The sequence below is a fragment of the Alexandromys fortis genome, unplaced genomic scaffold, assembly GCF_014885135.2.
Source record: "Alexandromys fortis isolate MF-2015 unplaced genomic scaffold, M_Fortis_MF-2015_v1.1 scaffold_40, whole genome shotgun sequence".
NCBI classification, from domain to species: Eukaryota; Metazoa; Chordata; class Mammalia; order Rodentia; family Cricetidae; genus Alexandromys; species Alexandromys fortis.
The window spans coordinates 1920037-1931675 of NW_026067966.1; positions in this window are offsets into that span (position 1 = coordinate 1920037).

An 11639-nucleotide genomic window follows, 5' to 3' on the forward strand; every position below is an offset into this window, starting at 1 on the left:
TTTTTGTTTCATTGATTCTTTGGATTGTTTTCTGTGTTTCTATTTTGTTGATTTCAGCCCTCAGTTTGATTATTTCCAGTCTTCTACTCCTCCTATGTGAGTCTGCTTCTTTTTTTTTTTTTTTTAGAGCTTTCAGGTGTGCTGTTAAGCCTCCAATGTGTGCTTTCTCTGTTTTCTTTAAGTGGGCACTTAGTGCTATGAACTTTCCTCTAAGGACTGCTTTCATAGTGTCCCATAAGTGTGAGTATGTTGTTTCTTTATTTTCATTGAATTCAAGGAAGACTTTAATTTCTTTCTTTATTTCTTCCTTGATCCAGGTGTGGTTCAGTAGTTGACTGTCCAGTTTCCATGAGTTTGTAGGCTTACTGGTGGTAGCATTGTTGGTGAATTCTAACTTTAATCCATGGTGATCTGATAAGACACAGGTGGTTACTAATATATTTTCATAACTGTGGAAGTTTGCTATGTTACCGAGTATGTGGTCAATTTTCGAGAAGTTTCCATGAGCTGCAGAGAAGAAGGTATATTCTTTCTTATTTGGGTGGAATGATCTATAGATGTCTGTTAAGTCCATTTGATTAATTACCTCCCTTAGTCCTCTTATTTCTCTGTTAGGTTTCTGTCTGAGTGACCTGTCCATTGGTGACAGAGGAGTGTTGAAGTCTCCTACTATTAGTGTGTGTGGTTTGATGTCTGCCTTGAGTTTTAGTAATGTTTCTTTTACATAAGTGGGTTCTTTTATATTAGGGGCATAGATATTCAGGATTGAGACTTTGTCCTGATGAATTGTTCCTGTTATGAATAAAAAATGTCCTTCTCCATCTCTTCTGATTGATTTTAGTTTGAAGTCAACTTTGTTAGAAATTAGTATGGCCACATCTGCTTGTTTCTTAGGTCCATTTGCTTGATAAACCTTTTCCCATCCCTTTACTCTGAGTAGGTGCCTGTCTTTGTGTTTGAGGTGTGTTTCTTGTAAACAGCACAATGTTGGATCCTATTTTCATATCCAATCTCTTAGCCTGTGCTTCTTTATAGGTGAGTTGAATCCATTGATATTAAGTGATATTAATGACCAGTGGTTGTTAACTCTGGTCATTTTTTTTCTTTTTTTTTTTTGGTAGTAGAGTTTGTGTGTTTCCCTTCTTTGAGTTGTGTTGGTGAAGGGTCATTAGATGTCTGAGTTATTGTGGACATTGTTGGACTCCTTGGGTTGTGATTTTCCTTCTATTACTTTTTGTAAGGCTGGATTTGTGGCTACATATTGTTTAAATTTGTTTTTATCCTGGAAAATTTTGTTCTGTCCATTTATAGTGAATGAAAGCTTGGCGGGGTATAGTAGTCTGGGTTTGCATCCATGGTCTCTTAGTTTTTGCAGTACATCTATCCAGGACCTTCTGGCTTTCATGGTTTCCATAGAGAAGTCAGGTGTAAATCTGATAGGTTTACCTTTATAAGTAACTTGGCCTTTTTCCTTTGCAGCTCTTAATATTCTTTCTTTATTCTGTATGTTTTGTGTTTTGATTATTATATGGCGAGGAGATTTTTTTTTTGGTCCAGTCTATTTGGTGTCCTGTATGCTTCTTGAATCTTCAAAGGAATATCTTTCTTTAGGTTGGGAAAGTTTTCTTCTATAATTTTATTAAATATATTTTCTGGACCGTTGAGCTGTACTTCTTCTCCTTCTTCTACCCCAATTATTCTTAGGTTTGATCTTTTTATTGTGTCTCAGATTTCCTGAATGTTTTGTGATGAGAATGTGTTGGTTTTGCTGTTTTTTTTTGATTATTGTGTTTATTTTCTCTATGGTATCTTCAGTATCTGACATTCTTTCTTCTATCTCTTGTAATCTGTTGGTAGTACTTGTCTCTGTAGTTCCTGTTTGTTTACCCAGATTTTCCATCTCCATCCTTTCCTCAGTTTGTGTTTTCTTCATTACTTCCATTTCATTCTTTAAGTCTTGAACTGCTTCCCTTACCAGTTTGATCGCTTTTTCTTGTTTCTCTTGGTTTTCTTGGGTATCTTTGAGAGGTTTATTTATTTCCTCTACGTTTTTGTTTGTAATCTCTAATTGTTTATGGCAGTTTTTCACCTCCTGTTTAAGGTTCTCTATTATTTTCATATAATTCACTTTTGAGTCGATTTCTTCTAATTCTTCTGGAGTAAGGTGTACAATTCTTATTTCGGGATCCCTGGATTCTGGTGATGTCATGTTGCCTTTTAGGTTGTTGGAGGAATTCTTGCATTGGTGCCTTCCCATCTCTTCCTTCTAATGGAGCCAGGAGAGGCCTGGTGTCTTGGTCCAATCTTTGCTGTGATTGACTCTCTGGGTGTATCTCCTCAGTGTAGAAGCAGGAACCGTTCCCGTCCAGATGGAACACCTCAGCACCAAAGCATGGATGCCTGGTAGTCCAATGACCCGCAGACAAAAGGGCGAACTTGGGGGGCAGGGCGGGGTCAAGTAGAACACAGGAGACTCTGTCGCACAAGCTGAAGGTGCCCGCGCTCCATTTCGGGGGTCCTTGAGGCCTGCCCAATAGGCAGGCACTCACCGCTCTGGGTGGGTAGTCTTAGTGTAGGAGCCGGAAACTGTTCCTGAGCAAAGAACCTTGCAGACAAAGCAGGCCATCCAGATGGGACTCCTTAGCACCTAAACAGTGATGCCTGGTAGCCCAATGAGCCGGGGACAAAAGAAAGAACGTGGCAGGCAGGGCAGTGTCCAGTAGAGCACAGGAGACCCTGCAGCACCAGCTGAAGGTGCCTGGGCACCCTTGCAGGGGATCTTGAGGCCTGCCCGGTATGCAGGCACTCACCGCTCTGGGTGGGTAGCCTTAGTGTAGGAGCGGAAAACTGATTTTGAGCAAAGGACCTAGCAGACAGGAGGGCAGGCTTGTGAGGGGGGGGTGCTGGGGGGCTGATTCGTGTGTAAGAAAGACAGCCCTGCAGCGGGAGCTGGGGGAGGGGGGTTTGTGCTCTCTTCCGGGACAATCTGCCCCTGGATAGCACACACTCACCCGTCCAGATGGAACTTCTCAGCACCTAAACAGGCACGCCTGGTAGCCCAATGAGCCGGGCACAAAAGGGACCAGGCTGGCTTTGAATTCACCGAGATCTACCTGCCACCGCCTTCCAAGTGCTGTGAGTGGCTTGGCTGTGAGTGTTTTACTGAGGCACTTTGTGAGACCTTTAGAGAGACAGGGCTCATCTCTTTCCTTGTCTCTATAGCACACTTTGAAGCTTCCTCCCTAATAGTCCTCCTAAGAAGCTCTTTGAGAGTCATAATGGTTGATACTGTTGGTCCACTTGACAGGAGATTTGAACCACCTTTGCGACAAACTCTAGGCATGTCTGTGAGGGAGTTTCTAGACCAGGTTAATTAGGAAAATCCACCTTCAATGTGGGCTGTACCGTTTCGTAGCCTGACCTCCCAGACCAAATAGAAAGGAGGAAAGGAGTTGAGCACTAGCATGCCGCCTCTGTCTGCTGCGGAAAAATCCTATACACTCTGTGAATATATATTGTTATGATTGGTTTAGTGAACAAGCTGACTGGCCAATAGCTGAACAGGATAAAGTTAGGTGGGAAAGCCAAACTGAGAATGATGGGATGAGGAAGGGCAGAGTAAGAGGTGTTGCCAGCCAGATGGAGAATGAGTTGGACACACAAAATGGGATAGAGGTAAAAACCATGAGCCTTGGGGCAGCACATAGATTAATAGAAACGGGTTAAGTTGTAAGAGCTAGTTAATAATAAGCCTGAGCTATTGGCTGAGCATTTATAATTTATATTAAGCCTCTGAATCAGTTATTTGGGAAGCACCTTCCAGTTGTTTGAGAGCAAGCAGTCGGGACAGGAAAGTTCCACCTATATCTGTCTGCCTCCTGACTGCAGATGCCATGATGTGACCGATAACATCGATGCCAGCCTTCCCCGCCATGATGGACTTTATACCCTAAAATTTCTGAGCCAGAATAATCCTTTCCTCCCTTAAGTTACTTTTGTCAGGCATTCAATCATTGAAACTGTGAGAGTGACTAGTACAAAGCTTACCTTTTGGGACAGCCCCAAATAGTTCTTACTAATTAGTGTCATTGAGAGGAAACTTGTTCAACTGAAGAGGTTAAACTCTATCACCTTTTCAATTTCTTGGTGAAGAGCAGGAACTGATGCTGTGTGGGCAGGCAGAGTGTTTTTATATAGAATGGGTGTCCCAAGACCTAGAGAAACTTCAGGGCACAAGAGCAGCATCTCAGATAGAAAGCTGCAAGCCTGAACAAAGCATTGGGGCTGAAGAGAGTCAACACCAGGAACTCCAGAGTGAGCATGGAGGGAAAGTGAAGGAAAGAACAGCCAGGCAGGCTTTGTCACGCTCTCTCTCATACGAGTCCGGTCATGCTGTGAGTCTAAGGAGATGGAGAGTTGATAGATTCATGAGTGCCAGTAAACTTAGGAGAGCTTGTTACACATTTGGGAGAAATAAAATAGCATTGGGATTCCCTTAAGTGTCACCTATCTTTGTGTTAAATGATAGAGCTGAATAATTGCAACAGATGTCCTAAAAAGCTGTTTTGGTGTTGTTGTTGTTGTTTTATTGGCCAGTAAAGAGAAATATTATTATTTTGAGAATCAATTTTCTTTGCAAGTAGCCTGCTTCAGACAAAAAGCTAGCTAGTCCAGGAGGAGATAAAGGCTACTGCCATGCTTTTAATTGTCAACTTGATACTGTGTAAAGTCAACTGGGAAAGGAGTCTTGGTAAGGGATTATTAGGTCAGGCTGGCTTGTGGTGGCCTTGTCTCTGGGTGATTATCTTGATTGCATTAACTGAGATGGAAAGACCTGCCTACAGTGGGCAGCACCATTCCCTAGGCTGGAGGTCTTAGACTGTATAAGAGTAGAGACATCCAGCTATCTGCAGGTGTGCACGCATTGTGGTTTGCTCTTGACAGTAGATGTGCCTAGCTGCCTCAAATTCCTGCTGCCTTGACTCCCTCACAGTGATGAACTAGAACAAAACTGTGAGTGAAATAAACCCTTTCTTCCTTAAAATTTCTGTGTAAGGGTTATTGTTTTTGTTTTCTGTTTTTTTTTTTTTTTTTTTTTTTTTTTTTTTTTTTTTTGGTGGAGAGCAAGGTTTCTCTGTGCAGCCCTGGGCATCCTGGAGCTTAGAAATTCACTGTCTCTGCCTCCCTAGTGCAGGGACTAAAGGGATGTGCCACTACCACCTGGCATCAGGGGGTTTTATCATAACAACAGGATACAAAACTCAGACAACTTTTATCTTAGAAAATAAAAGATAGGAAATGCCTCTAAACTTAAGAGCTCTTAAGATCAATACATATGTTGATTTTAAAAAAATATTTGCTTATTTTATGTATGAGAGCTCTATCTGCATGTATGACTTTATGCCAGAAGAGGGCATCAGATCCCACTATAGATGATTTTGAGCCACCATGTGGTTGCTGGGAGTTGAACTTAAGACCTCTGGAAGAGCAGCCAGTGCACTTAACCTCTGAGTCATCTTTCCAGCCCCATATATTGATTTTTTAAACGCATTAAATATATACACATCTCTCTCCAATAGCCGATTAGATGTTTCTGCCATTATGTTCCCTCAGCGCCTCCATTTCAGTATGTCATTCCTTCTCTAAGTTTGCCAACACGTATTCTAACTTTGCTATTTCTGCTACAAGTGACCATCAGATCCTGAGTACCCTCTGACAGATTGCTCATGTCCTATAACCACCAGTTCTTTAGCTCTAAAAGGTTTAATTTAATTTTTGATTAATTAAATTATTTTAATTAATTCTTTAATTTTCTTGGGTTGCTTTCATTTTCTTGTTTTTTCTTTTGTTCTATTACTTTGTTAGAAAGAAACTACCTCTCTAGGGAGACTTAATGAGGAAGAAAGGAAGTAACCACCTTTTAAACCACAGGCAAAGATAATTATCTCCTTTTTCAGGTCAAGGTCAACCTCAGTTCTGAAAAGTTAAAGACCCAGGTGTATTTCTTTCTTTCTTTCTTTCTTTTTTTAAAAGTATAAGTTCCCGTTTTATTTTTTTCAAGACGTTTTCTTCTTTTGTTCCTATGAAGCCACCTCTTTACATGGTGGAGGTTGTGGTGCAGGACCAGCAGGTCTAAACTGTGGTGGGAGTATTTGGTTTTTCCGAGCTTCACAAGATCGATTCCTGACTACCTCGCTATGACCAGCACAGCTCACACAGTAATGCAGCCTGACATAACGTTTGGGGAGCACATAAGCGTTGAAGACACTTGCTTGGGACATGTCCCTGACGGCAGTGGCCTCTGCAATGTTTGGAATGATGAACTTCTTAATAGCTTTGTCGTTTTTGGGTACAGACTGGGTGCAGTTCATGTATATGGCAGTGGGCCGTTGTTTCTTCTTTTTTTGGTCATCTTGGAGCCAAGACCCGAAAGAGCTCAGGTGCATTTCTTTTTTAAAAGCTTTATTTTTCAGCTGGGCAGTGGTGGTGCATACATTTAATTCTAGCACCAGGAGGCAGAGGCAGGTGGATTTCTGTGAGTTTGAGGCCAGCTTGGTCTGCAAAAGTAGTTCCGGGACAGCCAGAGCAACACAGAGAAATCTTGTCTTGAAAACAACAACAACAAGATTTATGTTTATTAGTTTTTAAACGTGTGTATATGTGTGATTGTGTGGATATGTGCGTGGGAGTGTGGGCGGTGCTCACAGAGGTCAGCAATGGGTGTCAGATCCCCTGGAGCAGGAACAGGCAGTTGTAAGTCACCATGTGGGTCCTGGGAATAGAACCAGGTCCTCTGCAGAATAGTCAAGTGCATTCAACCACCGAACCATCTCTCCAGCCCTTGAGATTCAGTGTTAATTTTTGTTCATACCTATTAATTATAGATCAGGAACATGAATCATGCAGCTAGTTCTGTCCTGAGGTGTCCTACATGGATGTAGTCAGATTCAAGGGTTGGATCTGAAGGATGGAACACTCTATAGCTTGCTACTAGTTGGGGTTCAGCTGGGGTGTTGACTGGTGCTCCTACTCAAGGCCTCTCCAACATGGTTCCCAGGGAGGGAGCATTTGGATCCTTGTGTAAGATTCTAAAACACAACGGAAGCATTCTCTTTTGGTAAAGGCAGTCATTGGCCTACCCAGGTTCCAGAGAGGTGGGGTGTGGGTTCCACCTTTGGATGGCAGGAATATGTGTTCCTATCCTGGAAAGCAGGTGGGGACGGGAGATACTTCTGTGACATCTCAGGAGGCTGCAGTTTGCCACAGGCATTGTCTTGCGATTTTCTTCCCTGCCCCCTCAGCTGTGTCACAGAATAGAACCTGGGTGGGAGGAGCTTTGGAAGATGCTTTCTGTGTATCTTCTGTTCAGTGTCTCCCTTCTCCAGTGCTCCCCATCCCCTGTGCATAACGAACGCAGAAATGGATCGCCTGGCACGTGGCTGAAACAGAGCCATTTGGCTTCACTCTACTTTGATACTAAATTTGTGTCTTTGCACAATTATCTCCTCCATGACACACTGCTCAATGGCTTCCTGGTGTTTGTGTCAAGACTGAACGACAACAGGAAGAGCAATTCATTGTCTGGACGGTCTCTTAGAGAATCTCCAGAAGGGTTTGAAGCTCCATTTCCTATTTTCAATGGAAATGGTCTATATACCCTAAGAAGGTCACCTGGCTCTGTACTTCAAGATAGCATGGTGCATGTAACCCTAACTTGCACAGGCCTTGACAAATTTTATTTTGTTCTGTTTTTGACAAGATCTCATTATGTAGCCCTGCCTGCTCTGGAATCCAATCTGTAGAGCAGGCTGGCCTCAAGCCTACAGAGGTCTACCTGTTTCTGCTTCCTGAGTGCTGGGACTCTAGATGTTCCCCACCACGCCTAGTCTAGCCATTTTATTCCATCAGTTCTCAGCATTTTGGAGGAATTATTGTAGGAGGAGGGGGTCTTTCATAAGCATATAAATCCACAGATCATATTTCTAACCTAGACCAGCAGTTTCAGTGTTTAGCAAGATGTTTAGAAGTTGGAGATAAGGGTTTGGAGCAGGGAGGAGTAGACTGTTTACAGATAAGCATCTTCGTCATTACTCATATAGGACTAAACTATTTTGTAGTCTGACATAATCCCAATGCAAGTCAGAAAACAGAAAGTTTGCAAAACCATATTTTATGAGGACATCAGACAAAGGGACATGTGGGTGTGAATATACCCAACCCTAGGATTGTCCCATCAGTTATGAATTCTTCCTGTCCCCTCATGACTGGCAGCTTAATGTGAGTTGGAATGCGGCTTGCTGTGTCAGTCCAGCTTCTAGCTGGTCTGGAGCCAAACATTCTGCACATCTTTCCAGTTTTTCCAGTACCCTGTTCTTCATCATCAACTGTCTTGTTGGGCAGGTTTTGTGGGAAGCAGTCGGACAATGCAAATAGTCCTTTAGGGACATCCCCAAGGAAGTGAGGGGAGAGAGCTTTCCCAAGCTAGGGAGGTGAGGGCTATCTGCTGACTTTTCTTTCTTTCTTTCTTTCTTTCTTTCTTTCTTTCTTTCTTTCTTTCTTTCCTTCTTTCTTTTTTTCTTTTTTTGAGACAGGGTCTCTCTGTGTAGCTCTGGCTGTCTCGGAACTTCTTCCACAGCCATGACTGGTCTCCGTCTCCCAGAGGTCCACCTGTCTCTACCTCCTGAATCCTGGGATTAAAAATGTCTGTCACCATGCCGAAGTGATTGACTCAAAAATCAAGACACTCTTCTCATTCTGTCAGTTTTTCATTTTCATTTTTTAGTTACTATTGTTATTACTATTGTTGTTAGAGACAGACTCTTATGCTGTAGCCCATTCTAGCCTGTTGCTATGTGTTCCAGGCCTGGCACTTTCCTGTCTCAGCTTCCTGGGATTGCTCTGTATTCCAGGCCTGGCATTCTCCTGTCTCAGCTTCCTGGGATTGCCTGGCTGGCTAACAGACTTTCTGAGGTTGATTCACTGTCACCAAGACAAAGAGAGCAAAAATGCTCCTGATGTTTGTGGCTGAGGTAGAGTCTGGCTTTTTCTTACTTCCAAAATCCATTTTTATGGTCTTGGACTTCCTTGTTTAAGGACTAAAAATGGACCGAGTCTCTTAGTCATGTGTATTCCTCACAGAACTCACTTACAGATTTAATGTAAATGTCCATTAAAATTATAGCAAAACTTTTCACAGAACTCAAAAGAACAACCCTCAACTTTCTAAGAAAGAAATAAAAACTTAGGATAGCCTAAACAATTTTAAAATCCTCTGAATATATTACAATCTTTGATTTTAAAACTTTCCTATAGAACCATAGTACTGAAATTAATCTACCTTGGATATAAATTTATACGCTTACAAACTAAAGATTTTTGACCAAGAAGCAAAATTTTTAAAATGGAAAAAAAGCATATTTAACCTCCTTTTACTGTCCTGAATGAAGCTGCAGCTTTTTGAGTCTGGATTCCTTTATAGCAAACCTGCCTGTCAGCTTTTGCTCCATATGGCAGGGGGTTAAGACATAGGCTCTCTAGCCCTGGCAGCCAGCCTGCTTAGCAGGCATAGCTGTGTGGATTGTTCCCTTACTTCTCGCATCTCGAGGGACTCCCTTTTGAGTCTGCAAGCAAACACATAAATCTCTCTTTTTGACTCTTACTCCTCTTACCCTGAGTGATTGCTTAAATTCCTGTATGAATTTCTCTTCCTTTGAAAGTGATTGTCCCATGTCTTATTGGACAACAGTGATCCTGCGCCTACCTTATCCTGCAGATCTGTCCGAGTCCTACAGCCGCAGAACCTTCTTTTTTCTTCTTGTTGTTGTCCCGGGACTGCATGTCGTCCGATAGTTAGCCGTGCTCTGAGTCGCTGGTTCGGGCACCACTGTAGACCACCTTGGCGAGTCACTCAGTCTAGGGGCTGTAACCCGCCTGGCTGGTCAGTTATTCCAGGGTCCCAGAGAGGCGCTATCTGAAAGACATGGGCAAGAGAAAGGAAGGAGGCCAAGCTAGGTTTGTCAAAGCCTCCGTTTATTAGCATCATGGTTGCAGCTTATATAGCCCCTGGATGAGGAATTTGGGGGGTAGGGGCATGACCAGAGCAGGAAGGGATCTTTCAGCATGGTCCAAGCCAGTCACGAGGTTGTCGGCCAGGTCACGATTCCTTGGTCAGGAAGTCACAAGTTGACACACCTAGTTCTCTAGATAGTTAGAATGTGGGGCGGGTTCTGCTAACAGATAGCTCTCTATTAACAGATAATTGGGTGTGGGATAGGCTCTGCCAATAAAACAGTTCTAAATACTGTTAGGGTGTGGAGCTCTCTGCAAACTCCTCAGGGCAATGGTTCCTGCAATAATTTTGGGGGGAAATGGCTCCTGACAGAATCCTGTAAGCTGCCATACCTTCCCATGTGCTTTGTTGTTACTTTCAAGAACTATAACTCCCAGAATCCTAGGAAGTTACCTGGTGTTTGGCAGGTGGAGATTACAGGTTAATTTAGGGTATTACATTCTCCCCTAGAGTTATCCCCTGGGGCAAATCCTTGACTCTATGATGGGTAGTGGATCTAATAGCCATCAGCTTAATGGTACTCAGATAGGAATTATCATTTAGTCATTGTATCAACGACGTAAGAGCCAATAGTAATTAGTAGAAGCTGAAGGGCCCAAGACCCTGTGATGGATAATATTTCTTTGTTCTGCAGCAAACAGACCATGTGTCCTATCATATTATAGAACTATTTTAGCTAGTAAATCTACTGGTTGATAAGTCTGAGCTCACTTTTCCTGGTATACCAGTTGGCATTATAGGCAGCCAGTTTGTCTCCTATGTCAGGGAGTTTCCTTTTGACTTAGCATTTCAGCCTGTTAAGGGGACAGGGATGATGTACTCTCTTCTGTAAATGGTGAAACTGGGGCATTGGCTGTCAGGGCCCAGGAGGGCTGAAAGGCTAGTCAAAGGCTGGGCAATGGGGCATGTAAAAAGCATCTGATTAGCTGACCCAGTTGAAGAGACAGGGAGCAATCACATCAGCTTCCAGCAAGTCCAGAGCTCAGCAGTTTGTAGTCCGAAGGTGCTGCCTGGACGGTGTCTGTCAGTCAAGTGGAAATCTGCTGAGACAAGTATAGACTAGGGACAGAAGTTAAATTTTCGGAACTGAAAGGAAAACCCTACATTTGGAACTTTTACTTATCTGGAGTCTGTTTGACCTCTGACAGGTATATCCAAGCCTTATGACCAAAGCTTATGTGAATTTTAGTCTATGGAAGAAGATAAAAATTCTAGGTATATTAGCATTGCCATTGTACTGAAATCCACATTGTAGGAAAAAACATTTAACAGGTGTCTGTAAAAGAGCTGGAACAGGTTTACACCTTAGAGTTACGGCTTCGGGTTAAAGTGCATGAGCTAATTTTTTTTTCCTGTTCGGAGAGTCAGGTATATAGATTTGGACAGAAATGTTTTTAGCTTGATGAAAAGCCCCTTTAAATCTATACACAGACAGCAACCAAAGGAAATTGAAATCTCGAGCTTGTGATGACTGCATAGTGAGTAATCAGTGCAATTCTTACAAAGGAAAACATTGAATTGGGAGCTGGCTTACGGTTTCAGAGGTCAGCCCATTATCAGCATGACCATG